Here is a 13,923-nt window from a genome sequence, read left to right as displayed (position 1 = left end):
CCTCCCACACAGGGGTGTCTCTGCACTGTCAGGTCAAGCACTCCATCGATTTGACCCACGTGCACCATTGCCCAATGGACCAATCTATCGGTGCTCTGTTATGGAGAATGACGAAATCAAGAGGAAGATTCAGGAGCTGCTATAGAAAGATCACATCCATCAGAGTTCATCACCCTGTGGGAGCCCGATCATGTTGGTACAAAAGAAGGATGGGAGTTGGAGACTCTGTATTGACTACCAGGCGCTGAACAAGATCACTTTTAGTAATAGGTACCTAATCCCATGGATTGATGACCTTCTGGACCAACTGAAGAAGCCAAAATATTTTAGCAAGATCGACTTGAAGTCCGGCTATCACCAGGTACTGATCGAACCCTCCGATGTGTGGAAGACTGCCTTCAAAGCCAAGGAGGGCCTTTTCGAATGGTTGGTTATGTCTTTTGGGTTGACGAATGCTCCTACAACCTTCATGAGGCTAATGGATGAAATCTTGTGACCATTCACCAACTCATTTGTAGTGGTATACTTGGATGACATCCTGATCTTCAGCCAGAGTTGGGAAGAGCACTTCCACCACATTTGACAAGTTCTCCAAACACTGTAGCAACAAAAGTTGTGTGCCAATTTGGAGAAATGCACTTTTGGCATGACCTAGGTTCAATATCTGGGATACATTATTGATGAACGAGGGGTGCATGTGGATCTAACCAAGATCCAAGTCATTTGGGATTGGCCAGCCCCAACCACTCTAACAGAGCTCCGTAGCTTTCTGGGTCTTGCCAATTTCTACCACAGGTTCATGTTGGGATTCTCTAATATCATTTGGCCCTTGAGTCAAGTCACAAGGGAGGAGCGAAAGCAAAATTATTTTGGTTTGAATCTCAATGGAAGGCATTCACAGAGTTGAAACATCGCCTCTGCTCTGCACCAGTGCTCACTTTACCAGACTTGCAATAGCCATTTGAGATCGAGACAGATGCCTCTGACTATGCTATTGGGGCAGTCCTTACTCAACAGGGGCATCTAGTGGCATATCATAATGAGACACTTTCAGACACAGTCCGGAAGTATCCCACTTATGACAAAGAGATGTATTCCATTGTGTAGTCTTGCTAATGATGGAAGCATTACATTTTGGGGTAGCAAACGGTCATCCACACAGACCACTAACCCTTGTAGTTCATACAGATGCAAGGGAAGTTGTAGAATGATCACCATCAAAAGTGGTCCACATACCTGTAGTAGTTCCATTTGAATATCAAGTATAAGAAGGGTAGAACCAATAATGTTGCAGACTGCCTCAATCGACCATCGATCATGGCGTTAACCACTGTGCTCAACTCTTGTGGGCACAAGACTTTTGATTGGCCACTTCTCTACAAAAGCGACCCAGAGTTTGGCCACACATACCAGATGCTCTTGAAGGGCCAACAAGTTCCATATTTTCACCTCCAGGATGCCCTGTTATGCCACCTGGGACACCTTTGTGTTCCTTCAGGTGAGCGAGCCAAGATGATTTGGGAAGCTCACTATAGTCGGGTCGTTGGGCATTTCGGGGTCGAAAAAATAGTGGCAGTACTGTAGAAGTATTTATATTAGCCGAATCTTCGACTGGATGTCGGGAAGTACATCAGATCCTGCACTGCCTACGCCATTGAAAAACTAACCATCAAGAAGCAAGGCCTCTATACTTCGTTGCCTACCCCTAGTTGACCTTGGGAATCCATCTCCATGGATTACATGTCGGGCCTTCCTTCTACTAAGCATGGAAATGACTGTGTTTTTGTGGTTGTCGACAGATTATCGAAGATGGCCATTCTGGTAGCCTGTAAGAATAATATCACAGCAGAAGCCACTGCTAAACTCTTCTTTGAATGAGTGTGGGTACACTTTGGGATCCCACAGTCTATCATCGCAGATCGGGATAGCAGGTTCCTCAGTACATTTTGGTCTAGTCTCTGGTTGATGCTAGACACCAAGCTCACTACGTCCACAACTTTCAATCCCCATATTGATGATCAAACAGAGGTCATCAACAAGATGATCGTACAAATTCTGTGCATGTACAACTCAAAACATCCACACACATGGGATGAAAGCCTTCCCTATGTCCATCACAGCTATAATCAGGCTCTCCACAGCTCGACTGGCCACAACCCTTTTCAGGTGGGCTTGGGATTCCAGCCACTATGTCCCATTGATGTGGCCATACCATTTGCAGCTACTCAGGCAGATTCAACTCATGTCCAGTCGGAAGCCGATAAGGCAAACAACTTCATTGAGCACATCCAACATATCTGCCAGCAGGTCCATGACATTCTGGAGAAATCAAATTCCAAGTACAAGCAGCGACATGATCAACATCATGTGCCACACTTGCATTTGCAGAAGGAATGCCTTATCAGAGCCTATTGTAAACTCAAACCACTCCGATATGGTCCTTACACCATTACCAAGGCTGTGGGAAACAATGCATTTGAGCTCAGCATTCCCCCATTCCTTTGCCTGCACCCAGTGTTCAATGTGGACCACCTGCGACCATACTTCTCACCATTGTTGGACACATAAGACATTGCAGAACAACTCGCACCTATAGAGTTAAATCCAGATTGCATGGAGCAAGCCACAAATGATTAGATCATGGAAACGTAGATCAAGAACACTCGCCAACAGAAGATCCAACTGTATTGAGTTGTCAAAGCAGGCCAACGCCTTCACTAGGGCAAGTGGCTCACTAGGGACCAAGTTTAGCAGAAGTTTCCTCATCTCATGGAGGAACTCAATGCAATGGGGACCATTGCTTCCTAAGGGGGGAGGAATGATCCAGGTGGATATTGGTGGCCACTCTCCAATTCCACTTGGACCCCCATCATTGTTTCTTTCAGTTTTTTCAATTTCCTTGATTGTAGCATAGTTTACTATTTTTAGTATTTTTTCGGGTCCTAAACTTTCGGAGCCGTTTTGAGGCCCTAAACGACGTTTTTTTGGCAATCTACTGCCAACAAATTTTTGTCTAAAATAGTCTTTTTCGTCGTAGTCCTCGAAGAGATCTTTCCAATGGGTTATCATGCATGTCAAGCGGAGATAATATGACCAAGTCGCAACCCTGGGAAGTTGGCTATCCAACTCACCCCAATGGGGCCCATAAACTCTTGGTGTTACATCTCCTCGGGTTAGGGTTTTGGTTGTTTAAGGTTTGCTCTTATTGTTCAATAATAAAAAGGTCATTGAGCCACCACATCTCTTCTCAGAGATAAGCTACCGTTGCCCGAGCTAGTCTTATTTCCATTCTGTTTGTAAGCATATTTAAGTATTTGATATTAATGAAATGAGGTGTTATTTCTACTAAATATTTGTATTTATGGTTATATCTGTAATTTGTTGCGTTCCTGTTTAAATCCAGATAATCTTTTCTCCAATATCAAACTTGTAGATGAAAACCATAGATCTGTTGCAGAAACCCTAGTCCTCCTTTGCACGTGTGAGACAGAAATAGCCCAAACAAAAGTCTTCTTCATCCTCTTCCTTCTTTGTTTCCTTCTTCTTCCTCCTTCTTCACTAGAATGAGTGATGGATGAATGTGTCTCAAGGAGGTCGAGTTTCCTCCTATATATAGGCTCTTCAAGGTGGATGTGGCTCTTCCTTTTAGGTTGACTTGCTAGTTGCCAGGCTGACTTGGTCTTGGAGGGTATTTTGACACTTTTAAAGACAAAAATAATTTCTTTTACAAGTTACAATGTGCCCGATTGGGTCTTTAACTTATGACAATGACTCTTTTGAGTTCTTGACCTAGGACAAGTTGTCGAAGAACTCAATGGGTGCTTGAGCTATAAAATAAAAGACCTTGAGCATGAAATCCATGCTCTAATAATAATAATAATAATAATTTTCTTTCATTTTACAATTTACAAGAATCAAAAGTACATTTCATATTTATGAAGACCGAACCTAGTTACACTTTTTTCAACACTACTCATATCTTAACCCCAACATGTTTTTTTAGAGTAGAAAATCTGAAAGTGCCCCCAGGGATAAATTCATGACCTGCTGAAAATGAATTTTGATGGCGAGGGTGAAGCAACCATTCTTGAGCATAGTCTCCGCTTTCTTGAATTTTCAATTCTCATGAAATTAATTGTGAGGAGACTGCTTGCAGGTTGTTCGTTCTTACATTCGAAGTGCATGTTAAACAATGGTGTTATACATTAACGACCACCTCTATTCATTCTTTCCAACAATTCTTCAAGGATTTGCATCAAGGCTTTGACAAGTATGATTATGAAAGTTTGTATAAAAAGATTATTAATCTCATAAAGAAACCTAATGAATCTATTGGATATTTTCATGATCAATTCATTCACTTTTGTTATGATATTTCTAAGGATGCTATAAATTGGAATTATATGAAAGTGAAATTTGAGTATCCTATTGAAATTTCTTTCAATCCACCTGAATTTGAATCCTTTGTAAGTCTCCCAACATTTCTTGGTTATGGATCCCTAAAAAATTCAAAAGAAGAAATTGTTGTTCCATGTGATTTTTCATCTTCTTTTGATTGTTCAACAAATCAAGCAACCCCATGCACCCAAGTCAAAGTTGGAGAACCTGATAATCGTTTTTCTGATCCAACATCATCTTCTCCCTCCCCTCATATTCAGGATTTGAACTCGATTTTAAATTTTGAATCTAATTTAATCAATGATATTGTTTCTTCTCGACACATCTCTTATCCTCCTTTCGTTATTTCCTCTGATCCTCTTAATCCCGAGCTGTCACACCAACCTATTACAACAATTACTTCTAATCTTAAAGAGGGTCAAGTCCAAGATGGAGTTAGTGGGGACCAAGGAATTCATGATATCCTTCATCATGAATATGTGTTGAATTCTGATTATGAATAATAATTTGCGATTAAAGATGATATTTCACTTGATATTTCTATTTATTCCCCTTTCGCCCATTATCCTGACATATTCAATGATTCTATCACACCTATCACATCATTGGATGATTTGGTTTTTAATGGTATTAAATTTGATTGCAGTCAAGAGTGGTGGAATGTTCAGGAAGAATCCCACTCTTTACAATCTATCTCATTCCTCATTATGTAAATATGAAGAAGCAAAGGATGAAAATTCATGTTTTTAATCAACCCCTCTCTATGATTCATTAGATCATGAGGATCCCTTTCTCTTAGATTAAAAAAAATAAAAAATAAATAATAATAATAATAATAATAATAATAATAATTTATGATCATGCCTATCTTAATCGATTCATTGACTCATCTAGTCATGATTCTATGTTTTAACTGTCAATTATTCCAAGCTACCAGTTTTTGATGATCTACCTTCTAATATTTTGTAACCATGTCAAGATGCCAAGACACTTTAGCCTATGTTGATGGTTATGTTAGGATCTCGCGATCTTGATGTTTGTTCCAAGCATGATTAGGTTGACACTCTTCCATGGGAGAACCCTCATGAATTGATAAAAAATGTTGGAAATTAACTTTTCTTTCAACTTCAATATCCTTCACTTGTTTTTCATGATCCCATTTCTCAATGGTTGGAGGAATCCTACTTGGAAATTCCCTTTTCTAAGAAAAATCTTTTATCTTTCTGCATGCTTTCCAAGATTGAAATTTAAAATGTATGTTTTGGTGTGAGAGTATGTCGTGATGTATATGAACATTATGTTACATCAGTGGATTGTTTAGTACATGAATTTTTATCATACTTCACTTCTCGTGTTTTGTGCCTTCAGATTTTGGAGCATGTCGTATGCTTTTCTTGATAATATTTCTTGTTACTAATCCCCTCGCCAGTCTAGGTCAAGAGAAGCTTCTTTGGTTGCACTAGAAATTTCAATTCATGTAAGACTAGCCTATCTTTAGTTACCATAGGAGTACTTTTAGCTTTAGTGAGTTTGTTTTTATTTTCCTTTTCCTTTGCCTTTCCTCTCGCTTTTCTTTCTTCATAATAAGCCTTGTATGAAATTCGTGTTTGGTTTTGAATAAAGCATGACAAAGTTTGAAAGGAAATTGTACAACTATTAATGCTTGGTTAACTGTCCATTCCTCTTCTTCACATGGGCCTTATATATTTTAGTCTATGATGCGTATATGGAAAATACATTCCTTACCATAGAGAACCTTAGTGGATCTGTGATGCTCAAATATATAAATAGGATCATCTTTTTTAATCATCTTTTTGATTGATTAACTTGTCAATTTGGTCAAGTAGAGAAAGGAGAGGTGGAGAATTAAACAAGTGGATTGTATTTGAGAGGTGTGTATATATACTCTTCTGAAGGGAAAACCTCTTTTGCTCTCAATAAGTCGGAATCTATGTTCCACCCCAATGATTTAATAAGTGCCTAAGCACAGTCCTATAAATAAAATTAATAAGGGGTGAAAGAAGAGAAAGGCTTCCTGCATAGAGAGGTGAAACAAGCAACTTCATCATGGTATTGTGCAGGCTCTCTGATAGCAAAGTGATTTGAAAATGGGGCTCTTAGGCTCCTTGTCTAGCTTACAAGAACCTCTCCCACTTCCAAAGCTTGAATTTTCCCAAGTCTATTTGATTAACCAATGCGGAATTAAGAAATTCTTGAAAATATGGGTGTATGCTTGTATTTGTTTTTGACTATTAAGTGCTGTAAATTAATGTATTGAAACTGATATATAAATGCATATAACAGTGAATAATGCAACAATAAAAACAAACACATAAGACAACAAATTAATATGGAGTTCACCCTGATATCTTGGGCTACGTCTCCTTGAGCTCTAATCAACTCGATTAGGCTCTTTGGGATTATGGCTGAATTCTTTTACAAGTCCGTGACTCAACTCCATATGGTTTACAAATGAACCAATGGGCTCAGAATACCATCTTACCCCTGGCTGTCCTTTAGCTACAAACAGATCTAGGCTTCTCTGGACTAATTCTTTCAGTCAGTGCTCTGAGCTCCTTTGAGCTTCTGGCTTCTTTGACTCCCTCAAAATTGTTTACTGTCTCTGGACTCCTTCTTCTGTCTTCAACTCAAACAACACCAGCAACAACTCGATCATTCGGTCTCTTTGCTGTCTGATACTTCACTGAAGTATTTATGCACTGCCTCCAACCTCTAGTGGCTTCACTCTATTAAGCGCTCTGGCTCACTGAGCTTCCCAATGGGTTCCTCAACACTCCAACTCTACCCACGCATTCACTTCACGCTGTGGACTGCCCTCTTGGCAAATTCTTAGTGTCCAAGCCTCTCTGCGCTTCTGGAGCTTCCTCTGTCTTCGCACTGCCTGCTTATGCCTCTTAATCATGCTCTCAGACTTAGCCAACTCTGTTTCTGTCATGGAATGACTTTTTAAGCTGATCGGTGCTTGTCTATTCGTTTCAGCTCTCGGTCTCTCTGGCTCTCGATCGCTATCTCTTCACCTTCCTTCTGGAGCGTTTAACAGTGATTGATAACGTCCCAGGGTATGGTGGCCATTTGTTTTTTCACGGAGGGGAAATCGACACTTTAAATTCTTCTGAAACAGTTGTTCTCTGTTTACACATAGAACGCTATAAAAACAAGGGACAATCCGCATAAAAACACAATTCCGGACTTGAAATTCCCATAACTATGCTTTATTTTCCTATCAGGTCTGCCCGTAGGTCGCTATCGTAAGTTGAAATGGCTCTAAGGCTTTCCCCTTTGTATTTTTAGAATTGCATTAAAATGCTGCAAGTCCCGCTTATGTCGCGATTTCCCTTTGTATTGAAAATACATAAAAACGTTGAAAATCCCACTTACTGGACTTGAGATTATATTTAATTATATTTCAGAACCCCTTCAGGTCCAGTTCCTATTGTAGTCGCAAATCGCATGGCTTAGGGTCCTTCCCTTTTGGGATTGCCGACAGCGATCCGTTGATATCGGCGATCGCAGTTGCAAGTCGCATCAGCTCAGGGTCCATCCCTTATGAAATACGTCGATCCGATACATATCGTCAATGCGAGATCTGCCAACACCGATAATTAGGGATCACATGTCGCATTGGCCTCGACCTTTGTTAAGTCCTCCCATGAATCTATGCAATGCGATAAAGTGGCAATCGCTTATCGCAATCGTCGATGGCCCAAGGTCCTTCCCTTTGAAATAATTGCGATGCGATATTTCCTCTTAGACCAATCAATCAAGGCCATGTGGCCCAATCCCGGCCTGCCATGTGTCAGCTGTGGATTGACTCATGAGCCTATACTAAAACCAAAATTTTCGATATAGTTTAGAATTTAATGAAATTGCCTCCTTTTCTAAGGACATTGGGAAATTTTCATTTTACGATAACTCCTTCATCCGGAGTCCGTTTTCTCCCATTCAAGTTGCATTGGATTTAGAATGAGGAGATCTCTGCAATGAGAATATTTCGAAGAGCAACCTGCGACTTTAATTTTCCTCTGATTTACAAAGGATTTGTGCCATTTGGCACCTTTTACCTCTTGCATGATGTCTTTTGAACTTAGAGGTTTATCCAGGATCCATTTTTGGATCACGCCTTCCCACTAAAAGAATTTTTGGTCTCCAAAAGACTGATATACTGATCTGAATAGTAAATGAGAGTGACTCACCCTCTTCTTTCAGCCTCCCTACACTTGCCTTTGCATAATGCCTCTTAACCAAAGCTTCTGACCACTTCCCTTCTCTAGATGGGTTGGTCTTCCTGAGAAGAACTATCTTTCTCCTTGCCTTCCTGCATAACTTCTATTGAAATGGTCATAGAAGGTAGTTTTGATCTTCTCTACCTTGATCATTGATCCAAGGTGGCTCAACAAATGTGAAGTACATCTGCTCCACAAAACTTTTATTTGTACATGTTTGACAAGCTGCCAACAACACTGTTAACAACAATAGGCATACGAACAATAACTGGAAGGAATAAACTCCTGCTTCAAAAAAAGAAACATATTTTTATATCTTGTGAACACCTCCATGTCTTACATTTGCATACAAATGATGGACTAGATAACAAGCCCAAAAAACATGCTTTTAAAGCAATCAACCCTTCAAGTCAATCACACAGACATGTTCTGAAAACAAGGAAAACATCAACATCCCTATCACATCATCTCATGCATACATTTCATCCTTCAACTTTCGCTTAAGCACATTGTACTTTCGAAGCTGAAATAAAATATAATGTTGCTGCAACAAAGTGAGCTTCCTTCTCAACTTCTCCATTCACCTTCTTGGTAAAATCTTGCAACTTGCATTCCATTAACAAATAAATGCAAATAGATGCATCAATAGACATGCAATCATTATTGGATAAGAATTCTAACTATTTCTTACCAATCCATTTCAAAGATCCTTCCTTTGTCTGCACATCAACATCAATATGTGAATCATTCCGAGACACATCAATCATGGAATCTTCCTTTCCATTTCTGCCATCTTCTCTTTCAACCTTCTCCTTTAGCTTTTGTGGAAGCATTGTTGGATTCAGTGTCCAACACTTTGCAGCAAGATGTCCTTGCTTATGGCAGTAAGTGTACTGCATGTGCATCCTCTTGATAACATGATTTTCCTTGTCCAATGGAGCTTTGGCTGCTTGCTTCTTTTCCTTCTTCTACTTCCTATATGCGGCCATTCTCTTTCAACATCTAGAAACATGATGGTTATCCAAACCACAAAAGGAACAAGCAACTCTTTTTCCATATCTATGTGGAAATTTTATCATGTTTTGCAAAATCGAAAGGACTATGGTTAGAACCAGATTTATACCTTTCTCTTTCACCTTTAATGCTGTCATGAGGAGGTGAAGTAAATGAAGGAGTGGCTCCCTTTGAAACACCATCAATCTCTTCAAGGCTATCAGAGTCTCCCCAATTCTCTGGTTTGAGTGTGTGCTTTTGAACACATGTATCCTGCAACTGATATTGCAAGCCATTGAATTCCTCTTGGATACAACCTTCACACTTTTGAGGTAGAGGACCTGCAATGCAACTCCTTCTTGGAATGGTTTCAATCACCTTCATGGCAGCTTTGGAAATCTCTCCATAAGACTATCCATGGCCAAGACCTAAATACTTAGGCCTTTCCTCAATCATTATTGGTTCAATGATACCTTGTGCATGCTTTCCCAATCCCTTTCCTTCATAGCCCATCTTGGACATTAGCTTGGAACCTATGCCTTTAGTATGTTTTTCAAAAGAACCAATACAAGCGTTCTCAGAAGAATTTGAAGACAAACTGGAATGGCTTACCTCTTCTCAAGTTGATACTTGAATAAGGCTTCTTGGGCAACAAAGAGTTGTGACTCCAACTCATGCATCCTTTTCAGGTTCATATTTGCAATATGAAGTTGCCTCTCCATTTCCTGCAATTTGTCAGCAAGCAACTGCTTCTCTTCCTTCATGGAATTCAGCTGCTTTCTAAGCATGCTGCTCTTCCTTCCATCCTCATACATTTCTCTCACCATATCCATCATGGTGGACAATTCTTTCTTCATGTCTTCATCAAGGAATCTTGTGAAGAACGCAAAATTTGAGGACCCACTTGTAGAAGTTGTCATTATGCCAATGAACAAAAAAACTTCAACAAGATAAATGAAGAGCTTATTTAAGCAACCTCTTGCAACAAACCTCTTATGCTTTGGATTGCCTTGAGGTCCTTTGGGATAGAATAATGCTTTCATTCCTTCTCCTTCTTGTCCTTCCTGGACTGAACTATCAATAGATTTCCCTTCATCTCTGCAACTCAACAAATAGTCAGTCTGCAAACAAGCATACAATCAACCTCTTGTTGTTCAAAACACCTTTGAGACAAGCAGTCTTTTCTCTGTCAATAAAGCATTCTAATATAACCTTCCTAAAGGTGTGGTTAATCAATATTAAGCTCCGATACCACTTGATCTAAAAATGGGGCTCTTAGGCTCCTTGTCTAGCTTACAAGAACCTCTCCCACTTCCAAAGCTTGAATTTCCCCCAGTCTATTTGATTAACCAATGCGGAATTAAGAAATGCTTGAAAATATGGGTGTATGCTTGTATTTGTTTTTTACTGTTAAGTGTTGTAAATTAATGACATGCTGAAACTTATATATAAATGCATATAATAGTGAATAATGCAGTAGTAGAAACAAACACATAAGACAACAAATTAATATGGAGTTCACCCTGATATCTTGGGCTACGTCTCCTTGATATCTAATCAACTCGATTAGGCTCTTTGGGATTATGGCTGAATTATTTTACAAGTCCGTGACTCAAATCCATATGGTTTACAAATGAACCAATGGGATCAGAATACCATCTTACCCCTAGCTGTCCTTTAGCTGCAAACGGATCTAGGCTTCTCTGGACTAATTCTTTCAGTCATTGCTCTAAGCTCCTTTGAGCTTGTGGCTTCTCTGACTCCCTCTTAATTGTTTACTGTCTTTGGACTCCTTCTTCTGTCTTCAACTCAAAAAACACTAGCAATGGCTCAATCATTCAGTCTCTTTGCTGTCTGATACTTCACTGAAGTATTTATGCGCTGCCTCCAACCTCTAGTGGCTTCGCTCTATTAAGCACTCTGGCTCATCGAGCTTCCCAATGGGTTCCTCAATGCTCCAACTTTGCCCACACATTCACTTCATGCTGTGGACTGCCCTCTTGGAAAATTCTCAGCGTCCAAGCCTCTCTTCACTTCTGGAGCTTCCTCTATCTTCATGCTACCTACTTATGCCTCTTAATCATGCTCTCAATCTCAGCCAACTCTATTTCTGTCATGGAACGACTTTTTAAACATGTCCGCGCTTGTCTATTCGTTTCAGCTCTCGGGCTCTCTGGGTCCCGGTCGCTATCCCTTCACCTTCCTTCTGAAGCGTTTAATAGTCATTGATAATGTCCCAGGGTATGGTGGCCATTTGTTTTTGCACGGATGAGCAATCGGTGCTCTAAATTCTTCTGAAACTGTGGTTCTCTATTTACATAGAGAACGCTGTAAAAACAAGGGACAATCCGCATAAAAACACAATTCTGGACTTGAAATTACCATAACTGTGCTTTATTTTCCTATCAGGTCCGCCCATAGGTCGCTATCGTAAGTTGCAATGGCTCTAAGGCCTGCCCCTTTGTATTTTTAGAATTGCATTAAAACGCTGCAAGTCCTGCTTATGTCGTGATTTCCCTTTGTATTGAAAATACATAAAAACGTTGAAAATCCCGCTTACCGGAATTGAGATTATATTTATTTATATTTTAGAACCCCTTTGGGTCTGGTTCCGATCGCAGTCGCATGGCCCAGGGTCCTTCCCTTTTGGGATTGCCGACAGCGACCCACCGATATCGACGATCACAGTCGTAAGTCACATTGGCCCGGGGTCCATCCATTATGACATACGCCGATCTGATACATATCGCTGATGCCTGATCTGCTGACACCGATAATTAGTGATCACATGTCGCATTGGCCTCGGCCTTTGTTAAGTCCTCCCATGAATTTGTGCGATGCGATAAAGCGGCAATCGCTTATCGCAATCGCTGATGGCCCAAGGTCCTTCCCTTTGAAATAATTGCGATGCGATATTTCCTCTTAGACCAATCAAACAAGGCCACATGGCCCAATCCCGGCCTACCATGTGTCAGCTGTGGATTAGCCCATGAGTCTATACTAAAACCAAAATTTTAGATATGGTTCAGAATTTAATGAAATTGCCTCCTTTTCTAAGGACATTGGGAAATTTTCATTTTACGATAACTCCTTCATCTAGAGTCCGTTTTTGCCCATTCAAGTTGCGTTGGATTTAGAATGAGGAGATCTCTGCAATGAGACTATTTCTAGGAGCAGCTTATGACTTTCATTTTCCTCTGATTTACAAAGGATTTGTGCCATTTGGCACCTTTTACCTCTTGCATGAAGTCTTTTAGACTTAGAGGTTTATCCAGGATCCATTTTTGGATCACGAAGAAATGTTTATGTTCCTGTAGTGATTTCGTCAGCATACTCTCTAGGCCTGCTGGCAGTGGAATAACACTAGAGATGAAAACTAAGGCTCTGACATCCTTTTCACTTGCATATCTATATACTCCTTATCCACAATCGAAGCAACCATATTTTGACTTGCTTTTGTTAGTGTGCAACTGACAAAGAGAATGTAACGAATTGTATATTTAAGACGAGCTAAATAAGGAAGCTATGTTGATTAATGAAATGAACAATACTTCTTGAAGAGCTAGACCTAGTTCATAAAGCTAGACCTAAACAAAGAAGCTAGAGTTCTACCAGTGTGTCGCCAAGTGTTGTAGTTGCTACAATCCCCCTCCAAAATTTTTCATATGCTTCAATATTGGAGCCTATATTCTATCTATAAGAACTTATATTTCACGACCTTCAAGTGTTCCTCTAGATTTGCTAATGTCATAATCACTTATTATTTCATGCAACACTTGTGTGGTGCCTTAACTAAGTCTTGTTGGCATCAATTGCATAACTTTTGATGACATTTTAGTTCCCTCCAAACACAAGTTAACTCCTATATTGATCTTGTACTGATTATTGGTATTGCCTCTAGGAATTGTGAAATCCTCTACCACTGGAGACTATGCAAGCCTAGGACCTCAACTATGAAACCATGAGATACAGGAAGTCGCTGAGCAAGTGAATTGCGTAATCTTCCACTGAGAGTCAAAACTGTGCAACCCATTATCACTGGGGATTGCAAAATCCTTTTTACCAGTGGACTGTACAAACCCACAGAGCAAGAAATTGCACATCCTTAGAAGTAGGGAATGCACAATCACCTATGGACAAGTGGCACAAAGTTTATATTTTTGATCTAAGGACAAGTGTTGTTTTCTCCTTGATTTTAGACATGTGCGTCATAAACCCTAACCTAATCCCGTGGGGGGTAAATATATATAATGGATGCTTGTAGATCTCATTTTCACACTTGACAATG

General features: G+C 40.0%; 1 non-coding gene across 1 annotated transcript; it reads right to left on the bottom strand.

Moving 5' to 3' along the window:
- Window positions 1-5,664: 5,664 nt before the first annotated feature.
- LOC149202648 (small nucleolar RNA snoR14) lies at window positions 5,665-5,744 on the bottom strand. The gene has a single exon (XR_016254081.1). It is a non-coding gene; the product is annotated as a small nucleolar RNA snoR14 (small nucleolar RNA).
- Window positions 5,745-13,923: the final 8,179 nt, after the last annotated feature.

The sequence above is a fragment of the Pinus tabuliformis genome, chromosome 2_1, assembly GCF_031772625.1.
Source record: "Pinus tabuliformis cultivar Carrire ecotype Pingquan chromosome 2_1, CPIR1, whole genome shotgun sequence".
In the NCBI taxonomy this organism is placed as follows: Eukaryota; Viridiplantae; Streptophyta; class Pinopsida; order Pinales; family Pinaceae; genus Pinus; species Pinus tabuliformis.
The sequence above is the reverse complement of the archived record's forward strand: the minus strand, read 5'-3'. Positions and strand labels throughout refer to the sequence as shown.